The sequence below is a fragment of the Corvus brachyrhynchos genome, unplaced genomic scaffold (genome assembly GCF_000691975.1).
Source record: "Corvus brachyrhynchos isolate BGI_N302 unplaced genomic scaffold, ASM69197v1 scaffold434, whole genome shotgun sequence".
Lineage (NCBI taxonomy): Eukaryota > Metazoa > Chordata > Aves > Passeriformes > Corvidae > Corvus > Corvus brachyrhynchos.
Genome location: NW_008238372.1, coordinates 1627031 through 1641990, shown reverse-complemented (window position 1 = coordinate 1641990; position 14960 = coordinate 1627031).

The following is a 14960-nucleotide window of genomic DNA, read 5'->3' as shown; positions in this document are numbered from 1 at the left end:
CACAGGGGCCCAGGAGCAGTTGGGGCTGCCCCTGGATCCCTGACAGTGTCCAAGGCCAGGTTGGATGGGGCTTGGAACAACCTGTTCAAGTGGAAGGTGTCCCTGCCCACTGCTTGGAACTGGATGATCTTTAAGGTCCCTTCCAACCCAAACCATTCCATGATTTCATGTTCCTGTTTGGGGGACAGTCCTGCTCCTTGCTATACAGCCCTGTCCTGAACTGGACACCCCTCCCTGCAGGATTCCCACCAGCCCCATGCCAGGGCAGCAGCTCCTCCTTGCAGATGAGTGACCTGATCCACTTCCCCATATTAAATAATATCTGCCATGCTGGGCTTTACCTCTGTCACACTGCGAGTGGCCTTGCCCAGTTACAACTGCTGGGTAAGTGAATTTTTGTTTTTGCAAGGGCCTGTCTCCTCCCCACCCTTCTGCTAACCCACTTTTGGGCAAAGCTTCCCACTTGGAAATCAGCCCGTCCCATTAACCTCTGCAAGCAGGGCAATGATTCCAAGTGCCGGAGTGTTTGGGAGCTGCTCCCAGGGGAAAGCAATTCCTGTTTTTTTTTCTTCTGGGGCAGCTCAAAGCAGGCAGGGAGGGGGAGAACCAGCCTGGGCACAGAAGGTCCAGTGCCACCTGCTCTGGCCTCCTGAGTAACCAGTAAAAAACTGGTTTTATTCCCAGCCAAGAGTCCCCATCTCCAGCAATGTTGCCAACACATGTTCAGCTCCAAGATATCCACACCTCTTATTTTCCAGTTTAGTGATGCAGTTATACAGATAATTCCCTTGAAAACCTTCCCAGTTGAGAACTCACCCCTTGAAGCCTTGATGCCATTCAGTCACTAAGGTCACTCGGTAAATCTGTGCTAAAAAACATCCCAGCCCCACATTGCTCAGGAAAATCCCCGCTGGAATTGGAGCAGGGAAAGCTGGTGGTGATGGGATTGTGTGAGCACAGTGGAGGTGGAACAGTGTTTTTTCCCCCTTCTCTTTCCTTGGAAACAAAAGAGAAACATCAGAAGAGGATTGAGTCCATGACATTACTCGTAGGTGTGTGTGTGTACCTGGTACTTATTTACGTTGGCGTCTGTGTACGGCTGAGCAGATAAAATGAAAGAATTTAGGACATATCTGGCAGGGCCACACAGACTTTTAGAACACGAGATAAACAATGGATGATTGCATGTTTAAAGCATTTTCCTTGATAACAGATTGAATAATTTACCAGTAATGACAGGGAGGGATGGAGCGGTCAGCGAACCACATTGTGCTGCAGTTGCAGCACCCCAACTCCAGCCATGCTGCTGGGGCTATTCTGTTTGTTTGTCTTGGATATAATATTTTTTGGCAACCATCCGTTGCCTTTACACCAGAGCAGATCCAGTGGGAAATGCCCCATGGGAAGCGTGGAATGGAGCGTGCGTGTAGAAGCAGCGTGGGGGAAATGTGGGAATTCATTTTGTGCTGGCTTGGAGGAGATGCACTGAACTGGAGAATGTGAATGGGCACATCTGGCAGAAATAGACCCATGAGCAGGATTATCCTACAGGTCACAGCAACACCTTTTTTGTCCAGGAAACACAATCATCGAATGGTTAAAACTGGAAAAGACCTTCAAGATTATTTAGTCCAACCCCTGATGAATCCCCACCTTGTCAACTAAACCAGAGCACTGAGTGCCACATCCAGGCCTTCTTGGGCAGGGATGGGGTCCCCAAACCTCCCTGGGCAGCTCTTTCCAAGGCCTGACCACCCTTTCCATGGAGAAATTCCTCCTGATATCCAACCTGAGCTTCCCCTGGTACAGCTTTAGGCCATTTCTTCTTGTTCTGTCATGGGTGCCTGTGAGAAGAGGCTGACCCCCACCCTGCTGTGTTATTTCTCCAGCTTTCTTTGCCATGGCTGAAGCACAGGGCACCAGAAGTTCATCCATTTGGTGCTGTCAGCTCAGTTAGATGATGCCAAGCTGTGTGAGCTCATGGATTCAACCCCTTCAGCCTGCTGGACATGATAGAAAATCACCAGCTTTGTCTAAATTACAGCTTGGCCCTCAATTAGGTGTCAGGGAGTCAGGTCACTGTGTGGGTGCTGCTGTGACTTGGGTCAGTGGTTGCCTGCACCCTGCAGAGCTTGGGGATGTGCTTTTGGGCTCCTTCCTCATGCCCAAGCTTCAGGCTCGAGCCCCAGTGACCCAGATGTCGAGGAGTTTTATCTTGATGGACACTGTGTGAGCAAGCCTGGCCTCCAGATCTGACTGGGGAAAGGTCTTAACAGATGGTTCAGACGTGCAAAGTACTCACATTTCACTGAAGAACAGGATTTATGGTGCATCAGACGTGTAGGACTATTTTTGTTCATCTTCAGTTTAGTTTCACTTAACTCTTCATTTGCTTCTTTCTGCTTTGTCTTTGAGACCATCCTGACCCCGCTCCAAGTTGTCCCAGCAGGGGAATCAGGATTTTCCCATCTCCTTGGCTGTCCCAGCTGGGCTTTCCAGATACTTTTCCCCCCCATCCCTGCTTGAAAGACAGAGGCAGCAACCCCTGACCAGGACAGAAAGGCCAGTGGGCAAAGCCAGGTTTTGCCCAGGCCAGTGGGCAGAGCCAGATCTTTCCCAGGCCCCCTCTTACCATCCTGAGGAGCAGTGCCATGCACAGGGCAGCCACAACACCCTCTTCCCACCCCATGGCCATGCAGGAGTCCTCCCACTGCTCTCCCCATTGCCCTTTGGCATGGGTTGTCACCCATCACTGCTTGTGCCCACCCTGTGTCCCAGTGCCCTGCCCAGACAGGGTCTGTCCCTCCTGCCATGCAGCCAATACAGGCTGGATTTCATGGGAATCCTGTGGAAAGTCACTGACAATGGCTGTGCAGCAAACAGGTAATTTTGCTGTATGCACAAAATTTTACCACCTGTTTACAGCCACCTTGTGTGGGAGGGACAATTTAAACAAAGGGGAATTTTAAGGGGAGAAAAAGTTTCTGTGACTTTTAAAGCTGATATTGCAGATAAAGAAGGGAGAGGAACCCCAAGGCTGCAGAAGATGAGTAGGTGCATTGAGAAACATGAGTGTTAGAGCAGGTCTGAGATATTTTCATTTTCTTCTCCCTTCTCTTTGAAGGGAGTGAGATGATGTGAGTTGCACAGTGCCCTCGACCCATCTCACATGGGATTTCAGGGTTTAAAATGTGAAGGGCTCCATCCAGCCCTGCTGCAGGAGGCTAGGAAGTTTTTTACTCCTTCCCCAAAAGTTACTATTCCTGTAGCAGAAAAGCAGGCGGGTTTATGACTCATCCATTCAAGATTATATATTAAATAATAAGCTGGACTTTGAGCTGTGGCAGCTGAGAGGCAGCACATGTTTGCCAGCTCTGTTACAGGGGTGACAGCTGGAAACCTGGCCATTTACATGGTGACTTTTGGGCTAAGAAAAACCTCCTCACCTTAGGAGCTGTGGGAAGCAGCTTGGTTTTTCATGGAAAAACCATTGTGTTAGCTCTAAAAAAGAGCAGTCAGAAGCTGGGGGATTTGAAGGTATCTGGCAGTGTTTGTGCTGACCTGGGATTCATCTTGTGAGTGAGAGAGAAAGAGAAAACCTTACTGAACCTGGATGGGCAAAATATTCCAGAGCAAGCGAGGGGAGGATCACTGTCCTGGTCTAGGTTTAAGTAATTAATATTCCTGAAGAGGAGAGCTGCTTCTCGATGTTTATCATAGAATCATGGAATGGTTTGGGTTGGAAGGGGCCTTAAAGCCCAGGAGCACCTTCCACTGCCCCAGGCTGCTCAGACCCCCATCCAGCCTGGCCTTGGACACTTCCAGGGGCAGCCACAGCCTCTCTGGGAAATCTGTTTAAACCTTTTATGGCTCCTGCTGGTGAAATCATGGCCATGCAGAAATATTTGTTTCTGGCCTTTACATCTTCACCCACAGCAGATTCAGCTGTTTCACTGTGGCTTACAAAGCATGGGCTTTGCAAACTTGCATTTCTAATTCTTCTCTTTGCAGACCTTTTGTTGTGGCTTGGGTGTTTCCCATGGGCCTGCTGCCTGCAGCAAGCCCAGCAATAACCTTCGGTGCTGTGGGCCTGTTGAAGGTTTAGGGTTAATTTGTCCTGGAAAGCAGCTGCAAGATCAGCCAGAGGATGAATTTAGTTTCTTTGGTGGACATGCCAGGCTAACACTGTGCCTATGCAGACAGATTCCACTGGAAGGAAAGCTAAAATGGCAGTGAAGACAAAGGAGCCTGAAATGTAACGGTTTAAGATAAAGAGACTGAACTTGAGTTTATTAGCCAGTAGTTCTTAAACCTTCCTTTCTACTCCAATCCAAATAAGCTCTGGCTACCCATCTGTGTTATGACCATGCCTGTTCTCTCTGCAAACACACACCCAGCCTCATGAAACACCATTTTTCCACGCAGAGGTGGGGTTTGCTGCTGTGGTCTTGAAACTGGACCAGCAAGAGGTTCATGTCACAATGTTCCTGTTTGCCTATCTCTGCTTGTTACTACAAAAAAAAAAATTGTGCTACATTTGCTGGGGCTGATGAAGTTTGACTTTGACAACTTGGTGCCACCTGATCCATTTCGAGCAAGAATTTCCTGCTGCCTTGCAGCTGTGGCTTAGTAGTCCAGGATGGTGCTTTCTTCCCCAGTTGTGCCCGAGGCAGATGCTGGTTAGGGATGGTTCCCTGTGCACACATCTGCTCTGCTGTGTGTCAGTCACGAGATCTGCTGGGCTTGTGTAAGCCTGTGGCGAGCTCTTCTGGCACTGGGTTTTTCTGTGTACGGATCACTGCCAAGTGTTCCAGCAAGAGTGAGGGCTCCACGCTCTGACAGCTCCCCACTGCTCACACATATGGTTCCAAAATCATCTGTGCAGACATTTCCCTCCTCTGACGAAGCGAGGTGTCTTTACGCCACGGTGCCGTTAGGTTTTCACTGGAAGGTTGTTTCAGAAATAAACCTCCGAGTTCTTCACTCACCAGTCATTCTTGAAAACGAACTCAAGTTTCTTTCTGAGTTGTATTTAGCTAGAATTTGCTCCCGAGCCCAGCAGCAGCAAGGACAGGCATTTCCATAAAATCGTGTTTATTAGTAAACTCAGTGACCTGCCCTGGTGAAAATCCCATTCCAAAGTTCCACCCTGTTCCTCAGCAGTAGGTGCAACCACCGAGTGCTGTTAGTTTTGTAGTTTGAGGCTTAAAAAACCCCCCCCCAAACTAAACCGACATGTAATAATTCGCAGATGTTGGCAGCCAGCAATGATGCATGAGTTGAAGCTCTCTTTGGGTGCCAAACCACAAATATATATATCATTTTTTATAGTCTCCCATTCCTGGAACTGAAAGAGGCTTCAAAACAATCAATATGTAAACACAAATACAGAGCACTCGCTTCTGAGCACCGCAGTGCTGCTACTGCTGCGAGCTGTCTGCTACACACAGAGGGCTTTTTCTTAGTGGCTGTGTCCTTCTTCAGAGCTGCCTTTTGTCCTTTATTTAGAGGCACAGGTCTGCAGGGCCAGTGCAGCTCCTGCAAAACGAGGCGAGGTGTTCACACTTTCTGACCTTTTTAAGTTGCTGACCAGTGTAGGCTGTTTCAAGCTGAAACCAGGAAAGAGTCATATTTGATTTACTACTGGATTTCCTTATGGGCTTTCTACTTAGCAGCACCATGTCCAAGGGCTTTGAAAACTGAAGTTTTCTCTTTATTCCTTGAAATCTTTATCCCAAGAGTGCTCCTTTCCCTCCACTGCCCTCCATGGGTATTTTACTTCTACACCAAAGGGGCCTCCTTAGAAGATGCTTTTTCTTTTCATGTGAGGGCCATGCAGAAAATGCCATCAAACTTCCTTTGAGAGCTAATTTTGGTGTCTTTTTAACACCTTTGCTTGCTGGGAAATGAGCTGATATCATCACCCTGACAACCCAGGGAGGGCCAGGTTGTGGTCAAACGCAAAACACTTGCAGCCAGTCACATCAAAGTTAACTTTCCAGTATGGTCTGCCACGACTTTGGGGTATTTGTTGTTAGGTTGTGTCTAGGGTACCAGTCAGAAACTGGGACACCATTGGACTGGGTCTTGTACAACCAGATATTGGAGACAGAGGCTCCTTCCAGAAAAGTTTATGATTAGAAGTGTAGGACAGCAGCTGGTGGGTGAAGGGGTGAGATGAGGGGACAATAATCAGGAGGGTGCTTGGTGTTCTCAGCATTCATTGTTGTATTCATTTCTGCATTTATTTATTGCAGCTTTCCTGACAAAGATGAAGTTTTTAAGAAGAGTTTAAAGAGGGTAATGAAGTTCCTGAGAGTTCTTTCCAGAAATCTGCCCTGGAGCATTGGGAGAAAACCCAGAAGAGCTTGTAAAGTGGCCAGCTGAAGATGGAAGGGGCACTGCTGGCCAAACACAGTGCAGGCTGGGAGCTCAGCATCCAAAGGGGATGATGTATGAAGGGATGACGAGATGCTGATGGTTTGGTGTGGTTTTGAGGGTGGGGGCATCTCCCCAGGGCCAGGGTGTACCAAGGTGAGAGCCCTGGCGAGGGAAACCATCTCTCCAGCAGTATTTGAGATGTGTGGAAGCAGAAAGAGCTTTTATTTATTAAGGCTAAAGAAAAAATGTGCTGTCTGAACACAGATGTGAGGGATTGAAAGGCCACAGAGGGGATTTTTAGCTGCCTGGATGGGTGGGAGACCACATAATTTAGAGAGATAATAGAGGGAAGTTTTGTAAGGTGGACAGAGCAGCCACAGGGACCTGTGATCTTACTGGTTAAATCCCAAAGGATACAAAGGTGTCACCTGGAGAAACCAGGTGAAAAATGGAACTTTGTTCAACAAGGTCTTATGTAAAGACTGGGCTTAGCTGAGAACAAAACAACCATGTAGCTCTCCTTGCTCTCTGGAATTTCTTCAGGGAAAAAAACAATTCTTCAACTCTGGGCTATGTGGAGCAAAGGAGAGTCTGCAGGACATTTGAACTCATCTGTTTGCTAGTAAAGATGTGAATGAACTGTGTTCCAGGAAAAATCCACAGCTGGAATGGAGACCAAGGAAAACAGGGATTAGATGGACATGGTTGTGTATGAACTGGGGTGGTTTGGTCTAAAAAAGTGAGGGATGGGAGAGAATATCATAATATAAAAGGGTGTTGCAAAGATGAATCCGTTCTCCTACTCTCCAGTCATTAGGGCAAGAAGTCCCAGGCTTAAATTATGGCAGGAACAAGTCAGACATCAGGAAAAAAACTTTCTACCAGTCTAAATAGAAAAATGATGTTTTAAGTGGCTGGAGAAGCTCTGCAGTCTCTGTCATTGGAGGTTGTTTCAGCCTACGTAGTCAAAAATGGATTTTAAAGGATGGCTGGGCCTGCCCTGCTCCCAGGGATGGGCCTGACATCCCCACAGGGTCTCTCCCAGCCCTGAAGAGTCTCCCTGAAGATGAGGCTGCCCACAAGAATTAACATGAAGGATTAAAAGCAAGGCTACACACGGGATGGGTCCTCCTTTCATGTGCTAAAAGAAGTTTAAATAGGGACAGCATTAACAGGGAACTGCAGCTCAGAGTAAAGGGTGGTACAAGTAAAAACACTGGCTGGGTGAAGACTTGGAAAAGCTCGTTTAATGAGCTCATTTAATGAGACTGAGTGTGTTTCCAGTGTGTCTCCATGGCCGGAAATTGTTAGAAGAGGTTCTAGAATGAGAAAGGAAGAAAGGAACCACTCAGAATGGTGAATTCAATAGGCTTGGGATGGAAGAAAAAAAGATCAGTCAACAGCTGGAGAGGGAGATAGGCTTTATAAGAAAAATAGTAGTAGTGGAAAGAATAAAGTACATTTATAATGTGAAAAGTGTTGGAAGAGGCGTGGCTCTTCCTTCCAAGGGGATTCAGCAGACAGTTGATCTGAGGGATCACATGCAGATAAGCCACCAACAAATCTCATCTCCTTTGTGCTCAGTCCCACAGCACAGTCACAGAAGAAGGGGGACCAAAAGCGACAGAAGGGTCTGTGGGCTTCTTGTTCATCTTCTGTTGTGGGAAACTGGGAAATTTCACTTTGGAGAAGTGGAGACAGATGGGAGAGTGTAGTGATGAGTCAGGGACGAGAAGAAAGCTGGGCTTTCTGGTATGGGATCCAGAGTAGATTCCTAGGTAGGAATCTCTCAGGACAGCTGGAAATTGGGACAGGGTAATGACGGAGGGAAGTCAGTGGAGTTGTGGGAATTGCCAAAAGCATCAGTAGTGTAAGGAAGGAACAGAAGAAAGAGGTGTCAGATGTGAGCAAGGGCTGACAGTGGCCAGGGCAGACCTTGTGTTGGGAAGCAGGAGCCAGCAGGAGGGATTTGGAGGCATGTGAGAAGGAAACAGAGCTGTGCCACTGACTTACAGGGAGGAAGGAGCTCGGAGTGGGTCCCAGCAAAATAAAACTAGTCAGTGGTGACAGGTTGGAAACTGTAAAAACACATATGTAGAGTGACTGGGTGTGAAGACAAGGATTGAGAGATGATGCACAAAGAAAGTGGGAAACAGATGGAAAGTTCTGATATGCTGAGAGGGGTGGGAAAGGGCAAAGTGGAGTGACCAGCCTTTGGGCAAGTGGGAGAGTACAGCCAGCAGCAGGGTGAGGGAAATGAGAGATGAAGGAGACAGAGGACAGGATGTAGATGGAGGGCTGGGACTGGAACAAGGGTGAGGGATGAAGGAGTGGGGATGTAACCTCTGGAATGAGGGTGGAAACAAGTGAGAACCACGGTGCAGAACTGCATTTCTGGAGAGAGCTGAAGATAACCAGGAGGGGCCTGGGACTGAGTGCATTCTGGGCAGGAGTCCACCTGCAATCCTGTAACCACTCATCCCCAATGAATGTCCCTCCCAGCTCCTCTATCTTCCTCCCCAGTTCCTAATCAGCCTCTGAAGTTCTGAATTCCCAATGGAAGCCTCTCCAGTGTGGGCAGCCAGCCCCCTCCCCACCTGGCAGCAGTGCCAGGTGCTGCTGCTGGAGACCCAAAGGCACTTTTCCTTTTGTATTCAAAGCCCAGATACTTGTCCCCAAGGTGAATCAGGGGACTTCTGTGTTTTAGAAAGAAAAGTTCAAGCCAGCAACTTTAAATTATGCACAAACCTCGAGAGACCTGTATCTCTCTGTGCATTATCCAGAGCCCAAATAGCACAAGTGTTTGAGCAAAAGGCCATAAAGGCTTTCTGGGTAAATACTACATATTTTATAATAAGTTTCAATGGCTGCTGTGTTTCTCTCCAGCTGGTGGGTGAAGGCAGCCCTCTGTACAGACTGTGTTCATTGCCTGGAATCTGCTGGCACCTGGAGCAACCTTTATTTGGCTGTGCCCAGGAGCTGAGCTGCAGCCCCCGAGGTGGAGAGAGTTGGCTGGGACGCCCGGAGGGTGGCACTTCCTTGGCAGGTCTTGCTGCACAGCCTGTGCCAGTGGGTCTGTGGGAAGCCTGAGGAAGCTGCAGCTCTTCTGCTCCTGCCTCCAGGAAAGCTGCAGCACAGTCCTTCCTCCAGGAAAGCTGCAGCACAGTCCTGCCTCCAGGAAAGCTGCAGCACGTCACTGTCAGGGTGAGCATCGGTGCTGGTGCCATCGCCTCTCTCCTTTCCCCCAGTTTATTCCGAGGAATAGCAGCTCACTCCAACAAAACGGGCTCTGTTTAAGGGACAAACCAAAGCATCCCTCTGAAAAATGGGTTGGTCTTGGCTGGAGACTTCAGAGCACATGAGAGCACCAAGGTGTAAGCAAGGGCCAGGGGATTCATATCCAACAGATAGTTGAAAGAATGGGAAGTGATTCAAACCTGAATCCTTTTCTCATGGCCCACCTCTGGGAAAGACTGTGGGATCTCAGAGTCCACCAGCAGTGGAGATCTTTGTCAAAATCAGGTTAATTTACTTTTTGTTTTTTAAATGAAGCAGTGCTATCAGGACTTTGCTTCTTTCTCAGCAATTCAGCCACATCAGGTCAGTGGTGTCTGAGGCATGCAGTGCTGATGCACAATCTTGCACAACGACCTCTTGTTCTGGGACTAAAAGCTGTTTGTTTACACAGTATAAGATGGCCTTTCAGCCATACAATGTTGGTTCAGTTTAATGATACTTCTGAGTTTCCGTCAGATCACCATGCAGGAGAGCGCTGACGGTGACGTTGCGCAACCCAGAGCGAAGTTTCCCATGCGTGCTGTGACTCAGTGTGTTCCTGGTGTCTTAGAAATTAGAGAGCAAGGCATCACATCCTAGCACTGTGTAAGTCAGGATGTTGTGCTTTTCGGTTTTCTTTTTTTTTTTTAAATTCAAACTATCTTCTCTCCTAGAGCCAACAACCTGCTAATTCTTATGCAGAACTAGAGTGCTCCGTGTTTCCAGGGAGCAGCACCAGGAGACTTATCAGGCAGGATTCCTCTGAACCAGTCACCCTTAATCCCTTTTAGAGCAGAGAAACAAATGCAAATCAGACGCAATTCGCCTCTTCTGGAGTGTCTGCAAGGTGCTCTGCCATCAAACACAATTACAGAGCGGAGATCAAACCCAGCTTCCACTCCCAGCTTTAGAAACCAGGACAGGCAGCTCAAAGTTCAGACCCAGGTGTCTGTTTACTCTTGAGCAGAAATGTAAGGGGTGCTGAGTTCTGTCTCTGAATGCTTTAGCTGGTGTGGGATATCACCTGGCTCCTCCCCATGCCTTTCTTCTGGGCATGGAGGGGTGGTGGGACAACTCTCCTGAGCTTCAGCTTCTTCCACTAGAACCCAGAGCCCCATCCAGCTTGACGCTGAACACTTCCATGCTGCCTCATAATGGTTTATATTATTGTTCAATGCCTAAATAACAATGCAGAATGTGCATGGAGTGCATTTAATGAGTTGCCATTAGTCGTAAGGATTTCACACTGCTGGTAAGTCTGTATTTGCAGAGCCTGGTGTCATGAGGGTGTCACATGGAGAAAGCGCTTGCAAAAAAAGGTTAAGACCTAAACAGACAAAAGAAACATTATTATCACCATTTTAGCAGAGTGCAGCAAGCCCCTGAGGCAGTGGTTACTCAAAAAGTCTGTGTCAGAGCCAGGAACTGAGAGAAAAAATCCCTTTCCCATTCTACTGTAATTCAGATTTTATTAATAACTATTATGTCTTAAACACCTGTAACGCTGAAATCTGATTTACTCAAAGAGTCAGTCAGAAACCAGCTTCTCAGAGCTGTGATTAATGTTTGGGCCCTAAATTAAAGTCTTTGCTTGGACTAGTACAAACTTCTGAAGTCTGGAGCTGCCTCTGATTGTCACAATTTCTTCTCAACTCCATCCACTGCAGGCAGGTGTTTGGTCACTGCACGTCTGCACGAGGAGCCTGGGTGTGGGTGTCCAGATATTTAATCTTTTCCCTTTTTTCCCCTGGATAAAATTTGATGTATTTGACCAAATAAATTTCACCATGAAGACCTACAGCTCTTTGAACTAAATTGTAATCTAAATAACTAAGTTCATTCTGTTGCAGCCTTCTCAGCAGGTTGGCATAGATGCTCGAAAACGCATTTCCTTTCTGTTTGTTTTTCTTCATTCTTTCTTTAAGGGACTGTTTCTTTAAAAACTTCTCTTATATATATACATATTGGTGGGATTTTTTTCCCAGAGTACAACATCTAGACCTCTATTACAATTTAGCTGCTTTTTTCCAAGTTCATGTCTTGGCTCTACAAAGCAGCTGCACTCCCTGGAGATCCTTTATTGTAACTGTGTAAAGCATTATTAAGTGTGGGAAAAATCTTGATCTCTTGTTGTTTTTGTGTTTCTTTGTGGAGGGGGATTTTTTCTTCCCCCCTTCCCCAAGACAGTTGATTTATGGGAGAGGTCTCAGCCAGCCCTTCTCATTACCTCAGGGTTCTTTTATGGTTTGATATGAAATACAACCAGCGTTTGGAAATCTTTCCTTGACTCCTCACCCAACTGTACCCCCATGCTGGGGGATGTTTCCTCTTCCTTCCTCTTCTTTCCTTGGGATGTTTTCTTCCAGGTTTGCTTCCAGGTTTGCTGCTGGATGGGGACCTGCTCCTCCAGAGCTTTGGATAAAGCTTCCTTGGCTTCACTCACCCTTCACACACTGATGTTGCTGTTCCCTCCCTCTCTTGCTTCCTGCGCTTGGTTGGTTGATTTCTTATTTGATTTTCCTTTTTCCTTTTATGATTCCAGAAGCATACTCCTGGCTATTAGAGAGAGAGTCAACACAGCGGACTATCATTTTCCTCACACACCATTTTTCTGCCAGAGGTCATGACTTTTTGATTCAAATAACAAAACAAAAAAAAAAAAACGGAAAAAAATGGGATATGGCAGAAGTTAATAGGTTGGGCTGGGGTTAGGGAGTTACATTTCCTCTCTTGATAGGTTCTCTGGTATGAATGCAGCTGCACATGTAACAGGCTAGGTACTGCTGAATGTCCAAAAACCATAAAATTCTGTCTAAATACATAAACATGAAGGGAAAAATTAGCAAGGGATGTCTCACCAATTTTTCTGATCGCAAGGCTGGATGGAAGACCTGGATTCCCCTCTGGGCAGGGATGGGGAGCACAGACAAGGAGCTTTCCTAGCCCTGGGTGACCCATCCTTACAGGGTTGGGCCCTCATGCTGCAGGTTCCCTAGACAAAAACTGCTTGTCTTTAAAGCCCAGTTTTATGCTAATTTAATAATCTTTCTTGCCTTTCTTTTCTTTCTTTCTTTTCTTTCTTTCTTTCTTTCTTTCTTTCTTTCTTTCTTTCTTTCTCTTTCTCTTTGTCTTTGTCTTTTCTTTCCTTCCTTCCTTCCTCAGAGTTTTGCAAATTCTGCATTTGAGGAACAGGGGATGTCCCCCAGAGAATAAATGCCCTAATTTTCTGTGCTGAACTCCAAGTACTTGGACAGGTGGAAGGATGAATTCACACAGGTTCAAGATATTTATGTGCTGCTTTAAAACTACATATTAAAGGTCTACAAGGCCTGTGAAGCTTGACTTATCATTCTTATAAAATTTATGGATTTAACAAGGTGCAGTGATTCAAAGTGAAATTCAACCTAAATCTAAATTTTGAAGTGTAATCACACTCAAGCTCAGCACAGAAGGCCTGTTTTATTGGGTTTTTTTCCCTGAACTACTGGTGAAAATGCCAAGCCAGCACGGCCTCTATTTCATGGGATGTGTTGAGAAAGTTTTGATTTAATTTAATTTTATTCCTATTTCCCAGAAACTGGAAATTTACATTTTGAAAGCACTGAAAACATGCTGTTTACTAATGAAATAAATAATAGCAGCTGGGAGGCCGAGGACAGCAATGATTTCGTAAGTGGCTGCCAGGATGATGGGGAGCTGTGGCTCAGAGCAAACCTGCTGCCAGCACTGTCCTCAGAGCAAATGCTGGCTTCAGCTCAAGGATGCACAGGGAGCCTGGGAAGCCTCTTGGTGCCACAGCTTTATCTTGAAAGTCAGCATTTCCACATCTGCAGGAGAAAAAAATGAAGGTTTCTCCCTGAAAGGAGGTTGTAGCCAGGTGGGGGGGTCAGGCTCTGCTGCCAGGGAACAGGGACAGGAGGAGAGGGAACGGCCTCAGGCTGGGCCAGGGCAGGCTCAGGGTGGACAGCATCAGGAATTTCCCCATGGAAAGGGAGCTCAGGCCTTGGCAGGGGCTGCCCAGGGAGGTTTGGAGTGCCCATCCCTGGAGGTGTCCCAGGAAGGGCTGGAGGTGGCACTCAGTGCTCTGGGCTGGGGACAAGGTGGGCATCGGGCACAGCTGGGACTCCATGATCTGGATGTCTTTTCCAACCTAAATTACTCTATGATTAGGAGCAAATGGGCAGGGACACCTTCCACTGTCCCAAGTTATTCAATCCCGGTCCAACCTGGCCTTGACCACTTCCAGGGATCCAGGGGCAGCCGCAGCTTCTCTGGGCAGAAAGAAAGCTGATAACCAAAAAGCACATGCTTGACAAGGCCTATTTCTATGAAAAGGTGTATTTTGAAAAGTATATTTTTTTACTCCTTTCCACTTCTCTGATGGTTCATGGTTAGCAGCCATGAGAACATCCTGCTTCAAGTCTTGCTCCTTTCCTCAGTCTCTTAGGCCTAATATTTGATAATATTTTAGTCCCTGATTCATGCTAATGGCTCACACAAAGATGAGCCAGATAAACAGGAATGTCCCCTAGAATGATGAAAAATTAATTGAAAACTGTCTCTGCAGCAATGAAAGAAACATTTTGATTTTACAGAGACACTTTCTTAAAGAATTTAAGAGTTTACACTTTCATTTCAGGGGGCTGGAACAAGAACACATCACTTCCCACCAAGGGCTGGTGAACACAGACGGGGTTGCCATTATTTACATTAATTTACATAATCCACAGACCAAGAATCATTTGATGCAGTGATAAATGATAGAAAATGAGGTAAGCTGCAGCAAAATTTCCAGTTCAGCTTGTGGTCATCCTGGGGCAGCTAGGGGCAGGATTTATTGTATTTTAAATATTTGTTTTTAGATTATCCCCACAGCTCTCCTCAGTGTGTGCTGGTGTTTCCTATCTGGCCTTGGTATCCAACACTTCCAGACAGACCCAGAGAACAAAGTTGGTTGTGGTGGTTTTTAATTAAGTGAATGGTGCAAGCACATGTTGGTAAATTTTTTGCTTTAAAGGTACCAAGGTTTTGACTTCTGGAGGTGGAATGTGGTCCTGCTTTGCTTCTATCCCACTCGGAGCAGGTTAATGCTCCGGAGGCCTCTCTGCTTAGATCTCCCTTCGTTCCCAAAGCCCTGCCTCTGGTGTGAGGTGATGGATGCCTGGAAATGAACTGTGGGGGGATTTATTCAGGGAGAGGAGATAAAAATAATTCAGCCTGTTTCTCTTTGCCCTGAAACATTGGACATTTGTGTGAATTATGAGCAGCCAATACGTCTTGTTCTCCAGAGAGTCAGGTAGGGG